The 8,151-nt window shown below is 44.9% G+C and overlaps 1 pseudogene; it reads right to left on the bottom strand.

The window, feature by feature from the left end:
* Positions 1-2,263: 2,263 nt before the first annotated feature.
* Positions 2,264-4,545, bottom strand: LOC122467009 (annotated as a pseudogene).
* Positions 4,546-8,151: the final 3,606 nt, after the last annotated feature.

The raw sequence follows: 8,151 nt of genomic DNA, 5'->3' as shown, positions 1-8,151 counted from the left end.
CTTGTCTCAAGATCTAGTTCCAGCCCCTAACTCACCACCCTCTTCCCTTCCTTTAACTTTCATTCCAGAGGTATGAACGTATGAATGAATATGGTTCCCACCTAAATAACATGCCTGGGACTTGCCTTAATTTCTAGCATTCCTAAGATGGGTGTGTTCAAGTCCCTCCGGAATCCTCACTTTCTCATATTATTGCATACAGTTGGGTACTCAGGGCTTAGTAAGATATGCCAGCCGGTTGAAGAGAAGAAGTCTTCTTTGGGTTCTTTGAGAATCGTGTGTGGTAAGGTTAGTTGTTGACAGAGCTGGGTGTGAAAAGCAGGACACTTTAGGGGAGGTGGAAAGATGAAGGGCTCAGTGCACCAGGCTCCATGCAAGACCCTAGAGACCCAGTTATGAAAGGCACAGCACCTGCCCTAAGGAAATCACAGTCTAAAGGGGACCTAGGTAATTAAACAGGTGATTAAAATGCCTTCGAATAAGCTCTGTGCTAGAGGTGAGCTAGAGGTGGATTTTATGGAAACTAAAGGAACCAAAACTATCATGAGGAAATGAGGGAGGAGTCAGGAAGGCTTCCCGTAGGAGGCCTTTAATTTTAACTTATTTTTAACTTAAAAAATGCACAGGTAACATAGATTCACTGTTGCAAATCAGAGTGAATTTAGAAAGAACACTTCAGATAAACATAAACACTGTTTTGATGATGTTCTAACTTGTGCCGTGTTGGAGGGAGTTGTGAGACCGAATGTATGATCACCCCCTTGTACACGGTGCTATCTCAGGAAGCCATGCTTGGTGACAAGCACCTGAAAATTCTGACCTAGTGCTGTGCTGAAATCAGTGCTCTGCAAAGAAGCAGGTCCCTGGAGATGCAAGAGGGGGAAGACTGGATCCCAGTCATAGGAGGAGCTCCCCTCCGTTCTCTGATGGTTGGCAACAAAAGTTACCCAACCAATGAAAACACTGAGGGGTCTTGCTGTTTGGGGTGTGGCTTGCGCCCCATGTGACTTTTCATTGCACGTATCCCGGAAGCATCAAAGCCCCGTGTCAGGCTCCGCCCTAGGTGTGGAGCCTGCTTAAGATTCTCTCTCTCTCTTTCTCTCTCTCTCTCCCTCTGCCCCTCCCCCACTCATTCTCTGTCCCTCTCCCTCTCTATCTCTCTCTCTCTCTCAAAATAAATATATTTTTAAAAAGTCTCCTTCCTGGTTGCACAGATCTGTCAAAAATTAGAAAATACTGAATTGTCCACTTAAAATAGGTGAATAGGTGAATGTGAATTATATCTCAATAAAGCTACTAAAAAAGGGAAAAGCCTCCCTCCTAATCTCTTACCCTTGTGCCTTGGCCACCCTGTTTGTTTTCCCAGAAACAAAAACTGTGACCAGTTTTCTTCTTCCAGAGATATAGAGATACAGAAATAGAGGCGTAGAAATATATACATATATTTCTTTCCTTTTTTTTTTTTTTTTAAGCAGGAGAAGGTTGTACCTTCTCCCTCTTTTGAATACAAAACCCTTGAGAGACAGATAGAGTCCAGCTGCCAGGACAGTAGATGTACCCGCCGTGTGGCCATTGAAGGGAGGGGCAGGCAGGCACCAGAGCTGTAAGCTGGGTTACTAGGCAGGGTGAGCGGAGTTGAGGCTGTATTGATGTAAGGATGGAAGACAGAGGAAACCAGAGACTGCAGGGAAGCCTTTGCTTAGCTTGGAACCCAGGCTCCCTGGTCTTTTGCCACCATAAAAGGTGACCAACATATCCCAGTTTGCACAGGACTTTCTATTTTATTTTATTTTATTTTATTTTATTTTATTTTATTTTATTTTATTATTTTTTAAAAAATTGTAATGTTTATTTATTTTTAAGAGAGAGAGAGATAGACAGACAGACAGAACGTGAGCAGGAAAGGGGCAGAGAGAGAGGGAGACACAGAATCTGAAGCAGGCTCCAGGCTCTCAGCCATCAGCATGGAGCCCGATGTGGGGCTCAAACCCACGAACCATGAGATCATGACGTGAGCCGAAGTCAACGCTTAACTGACTGAGCCACCCAGGTGCCCCTTATTTTTTTTTTTTAATGTTTGTTTGTTTTGAGAGAGAGAGAGAGAGGGAGGGAGGGAGGGAGGAGGCAAGTAGGGGAGGGGCAGAGAGAGAGGGTGAAAGAGAGAATCCCAAGCAGGCTCCACACTGTCAGCACAGAGCCCAATGCGGGGCTCGATCTCATGAATCGTGAGATCATGATCTGAGCCAAGATCAAGAGTCAGATGCTTAACCAACAAAGTCACCCAGGCACCCCAAGACTTTCTATGTTAAAACAGGAAGTCCCAACTCCCAGAAAATCCCCCAGTCCCAGAATATTAAATCATCCTGGTAAGTTGATTCCCCTTCTTTTCTCCCCAGGAAATGGTGAGTTTTATTTTATCTTTTCTAGGTAGAGGCTTGATTTGTTCTTGAATGTCCCAGGGTGGAGAAAGGGTAGGAGGAAGCACAGAATGTAGAGGTCTATTCCGTGTAATCTTCTCCCTCATTCTCATCTCCACCATCAACAGAGACAGCAGCAACAGAGACAACAGAGACAGCAGAACTGAACTTGGAGGCCAGATTTTCTTCAAGTTTCTTTGGCTCAGGTGCAGATCGGGGAACTTGATCCATTTTGCCGTCTTTCCTATGTGACTCCTTCCAGTGGTCTTTCTTCCCTCATCTCCTGAACCACAGCTGGAGTTCCCACTTTGACCTTTCGGGACATTCACCTCATGTACTTCAAGTTCATCTTTCCATGGTGGTCTTTTCTCAGATGGTTGAGCAGGAACCCCCTCCCCCCCCCCCCCCAGTAGGGGACTGCTGCGGCGTCTGAGCTCTGAGATGGAGCAGGAGGGCTAGAACTTCACTGCACTCGAACATTCTGCTTCCAGAGGCTGTTCAGGTTTGGGAGGTTTCGAAGTTGGAGAGTGACAGTCTTCCTCTTGATTGTTTTCTAGAGACTTCTCATGCTCTGTTCTTTGCGCATGTCTGCCAAATGGGGCTAAGTTCCCAGTCCATGATGACTCACTTCCTGTCTTCAACAACCGTTTCCCTTCTTGAGTTTCTTCACCTTGCCATCTTGGAATCTCTCCCAAGGCTGACATTCTAGTTTTGCTTCATCCAGCTGACATTCCTCTGTTCCTTCTCTCTCCTGCCCCTTCTGTAGCCACTCTTCCACTTCTCTAGCGCCTATGTCGACAGGCTTTGCCATCCCATAGGCTGTTCAAATGGACTGTGCGCTGCTGGCAGAGGAATTAGCCTCCTTGGAAGTACCCCACGGCCGTTGACTCAGATTGTTGGGGGGACCTGTGTGCCTAAAGGCACCATGCTTATAACCATCCTGAGAGCAATAATCTCTGGAGCCCCATGACCCATCATCTCCTCTGTCATATCTGTTTTCATAGCGGTCCCTTCTTCCTCAGTGGATATCATCCCTATGGTGCCAACTACCAAATGCTCTTCTGTCCTGCCTATCCTGGAATCATAGCTTCCGTCATAGTCTCCGGTGCTTCCGTCGTCATAGTGATACAGTGATGCCAGCCCCTTATCAATCCACATCCTGGTGCGGGCCATGACGGTACCACATCCCAATGCCCATCACAATACTGGCCTGCACCATAACAGTCCTGACATTTGTCTCCAAAGCTATCATCACCTCTTCTAGGCAGATTGTCATCAAAGCTGTCTGTTGCAAGACGGGCCCTCCAGTGTGTACCTGTTTTGTCAGAATCCTGATTTTTGTCTCCACCCCAAAAATGGCCATTCCTGTTTTTAGCCTGCGTTTGAGCAGTGACATCCCCTCAGATTCTCCTGTTACACAGAGACTCTTCATTTGAGGCTCAGGGCACTGAGCAAGGAATTCAAACTCAGGTTCTCAAACTTAGCATAACCCAAATCTCTGAACCTCTCTGGGTTGCTGGGTTCACATGGTAAAGGTACAGCAGCAGTGATATCGAATCCTCCAGCGAATTCCTTAATGGAGTCTTCTGTCACAGCACAGGGCAAGTTCCCTAGAAAAACAGTGCAGGTGGCAATTTGGGAAGATGGGCCTGCTTGATATTGGGTTCCTGAGCAGCTCTTGGAGCAGTGGGCAGATAGAATGGTCAATTGGAGAAATCCTATACATATGGTCATCATGACTGTGTCGAGTGGTTGAAATATCTCCTTCCAGGTTATCTGTCTCCTCAGCCCAGCCGACTGGTCTGGGGACATAGGTGCTTCCTCCACCAGTTCCCCATCTTCGGCCAGAAAGTCTGTTAAGGAGACAGTCTTCCCCTTCTTACTCTTTTTTTTTGCTGGGGCTGTCACGTTGGGAGAGGGAGAGCGATTGGCCCGTTTATGATTATGAAATGCCCCCCTTTCTTTTTTAGTAATCTTTCGTGCCTTAAACTTGTCATTACCATAGACTGGGAGAAAACACTTGCAAAAGATATACCTAAGAAATGACTGTTATCCAAAATATACAGAGAGATCTTAAACTCGACAAAGAGAAAAAGAATAACCCAATAAAAAAATGGGCAAAAGACCTGAACAAACACCTCAATAAAGAAGATATACAGGGGCGCCTGGGTGGCTCAGTTGGCTGAGTATCCAACTTTGGCTCAGGTCATCATCTCACGGTTCATGGGTTGGAGCCTCGCATCGGCTCTCTGCTGTCAGTGTGGATCCTGCTTTCGGATCCTCTGTCCCCCTTCTCCCTGCACCTCCCACGCTTTTGCTCTCTCTCAAAAATAAATAAACATTAAAAAAAAAAAGAAGATATGTAGATGGCAAAGTAAGCATATAAAAACGTGCTCAAATTATGTGTCATTAGGGAAACGCAAATTGAAATGAGATACCATTATATACCTATTAGAACAGCTAAAATCCAAATCAATGACAATACCAAATTCTGGCAAGGGTGAGGAAGCAGAACAACAGAAATTCTAAATCGTTGCTGGTGGGAATATAAAACGGTACAGCCACTTTGGATGACAGTTTGTTGGTTTCTTACAAAACTAAATAAACTCTTACCTTTTACCCAGTGGAGTTGAAAACTTATGCCCACACGAGAACTTGCACATGGATGTTAACAGCAGCTTTGTTAATGATTGCCAAAACCTACATGCAACCAAGATGTCCTTTGGTAGGTGCATGGATAAATAAACTGTGGTCCATCCAGACAATGGAATATTATTCAGCACGAAAAAAGAAGCGAACTATTTATCGAACCATGAAATGACATGGAGGAAACAACAGCATGTAGGATATTAATCATAATTATTTTCATAGCTGATAGATTTTTTGTTCAAATGCTAACCACTGTGTACGAGTAATTGTAGGAGCTCTATATGTTTTCCTTCTCCAGAGATCATTTAACTTTCTCCTGGCAGAAAGAATAGGGGCAGGTCACCCTAATCCAATAAGGGTATATAGTATTTTGAGGCTACTTTTTAAAGGCAAGTTATTTCCACTTTATCTTTATTTCCATCTGCAGACTGTCCAGAGTCTCTGCTGGAGGTGTTTTTCGGAGTTCCCACTTCTTGCTGGGCCTTGGCTTCTGTTTTTTGACTCCCTAAGCCTGATGAGACCATTTCACTTGTCAGCCTATTATCTCCTTCTTTCTGCTCAGGCTTTTGATACCTTACCTGCACGGTGCATGGCTAAGGAACCAGCAAATGCCTTGGTGGGAAAAGGGGGTGGAATATTAACTCACTTTTCAATAATTCTCTTTTCTCTGAAATCTGAGCCCTTCCAATCCTGGCTCTCTTGTTAGCCCTGAACTCCACGTTGTGTTCTGCCTTGAGACTCCTAAAAGCTCCCTAAGATGCGCCTCTCTGCTTGGGTCTAGGTCCTGCACTTTTTGCTTATAATTTCAGCAAATGTCTCAGGGGGGAATGATGGAGAATGTCACTCTGATCTCATATTTTCTTCCTTTCCTATTCTTAGCCCTTTGAGTCCTAGATGCCTTGGTTGCTTTCTGATACCTTCAAAGGTTTTTGGTTTTTTTTTTTTTAATCTAATTTACCATCATTCTCAGTGAGAGATGTGGTCTAAAACCAGCTCTTAGATCACAGCTGGAAGCATTTGACCAAATACTGATAGCTAAGATACAGTTTTCAGTCTGGCCCACTCATAAAATTAGATGTGGTATGAGGATTTGATTCTCCCATCATTTTTCTTTATTTGAACCATGTAGAACACTTGCTCTTAGAGGATACTATGTTTTTTTGGGTTTTATTTGACAGGAATGAATGATATATATATATGAAACTTCATATATATATATGAAACTTACTTTTTCTCTGTTGCTTATAACAATTAAAATAGGATTACTTGGTGCCAATTCAATAAACACAAATGCGGGGTGCCTGGGTGGCTCAGGTGGTTAAGAGTCTGTCTCTTGAATTCAGCTCAGAGAGAATTCCAAACAGGCTCTGCACTGTCAGCATGGAGCCCAACGTGGGACTGGATCCCACGAACCATGAGATCATGACCTGAAGCCAAAGTCAAGAGTTCGACGCTTTACCGACTAAGCCATTCAGGCGCCCCTCCTTTTTCTCAAGAGTTTAGCCTCTGAAAATCTGAGACTCACCTTTTTTTTAGAGGAAAGGCATGTATAACTGGACACTGGACATATATACACACACACAGCCCATATACATTTGCATGTGTGGGTATATATGTAGGGATTTGTTTCTGCGTTTATGTGCACATGCCTGCAGATCCCACTTTTGGAAAGATCTCCAAGGGGACCAGAAACGATAGTTTTTTTTTTTTTCTTTCTTTTTTCAACGTTTATTTTATTTTTGGGACAGAGAGAGACAGAGCATGAACGGGGGAGGGGCAGAGAGAGAGGGAGACACAGAATCAGAAACAGGCTCCAGGCTCTGAGCCATCAGCCCAGAGCCTGACGCGGGACTCGAACTCACGGACCGCGAGATCGCGACCTGGCTGAAGTCGGACGCTTAACTGACTGCGCCATCCAGGCGCCCCCAGAAACGATAGTTTATATCTGTCCAGGACTGGACTGAACTGTGTAAATTCAGGAGTTGATAATTATCAGTTACTATCCCGCTGAAGCCTCAACGCATTTCTTTAGACTCAGTCACTCAGATAAGGGAACTCATGGTGGGTGTGGTAGAATAAAGCATGGTCACAAATCTTCTCTGCCTTGCGGTAGTAATACACATCTCCACTCTAGTGGTGGCCTCTTGGTATATGGCTATGCTGCTTCTCTGCCCTTTGACTTTGCACTTGGCAGCGTGGCATACTTTGGGTCCAGGGATGTTAGCAGACATATAAAAGCAGAGATCTGAAATATACATGTGTGGTGTTCTTCTTTACTGCTAAGTAGCATTTCATCACAAGGCAGAACTGCAGCTTGTTTATCCATTCACTAGTTGATAGACATTTTCAGTGTATCCAGTTTGGGAAATTAATGAGGAACCCATAGAAACATTCACATAGAGGTCTTTGTGTGAACAAATGTTTTCATTTCTTTTGGGTAAAAACCTAGGAATGGACTGTTAAGTCTTTTGGTGAGTGTATGTCTAATTGTATAAAAAGTGGCCAAAGTGTTTCCAAAATAGTTCACCATTTTTGCCTTCAGACCAGCCACGATGAGGGTTCCAGTTCCTCTACACCATCACCAGCACTTGATACGTTTTTTCCAAATAGTATTTTTCCTAATAGATACGGAGTGATATCTACATTGTGTGTATTGCTTTGAAGCAATTGTTCATGCTAGATTCAGGCACAGATCTAATTGATGACTCTCAGGCACAGCACTTGTGGTAGATTGGATTTTTGCTCTCTGAAATCTTGTACCCATGCCCTTTGTCAGTGACTTTGCAGTTTCTCTCACAAGAGGCGTATTTTCCTGCCTCATTGATACTGGGCCTGGCCATATGCTTGCCTTAGCCAATGGAATGAGAGTGGAAGTGCCAGTACTGCAGTCCTATTTTTTGTTTTTGAAAGAGAGGTGCGGGGGGGGGGGGGGGGGGGGGGGGGGGGGGGGGGGGGGGGGGGGGGGGGGGGGGGGGGAGGGGCGCGGGGGGAGAATGCAAGCAGGGGAGAAGGGCAGAGGGAGAGAGAGAGAGAATCCCACGCAGGCAGGCTCCATGCTCAGTGTGGAGCCTAATAATGTAGGACT

The sequence above is a fragment of the Prionailurus bengalensis genome, chromosome A3, assembly GCF_016509475.1.
Source record: "Prionailurus bengalensis isolate Pbe53 chromosome A3, Fcat_Pben_1.1_paternal_pri, whole genome shotgun sequence".
Taxonomy (NCBI): Eukaryota; Metazoa; Chordata; class Mammalia; order Carnivora; family Felidae; genus Prionailurus; species Prionailurus bengalensis.
This window is presented reverse-complemented; position numbering and strand designations above follow the sequence as displayed.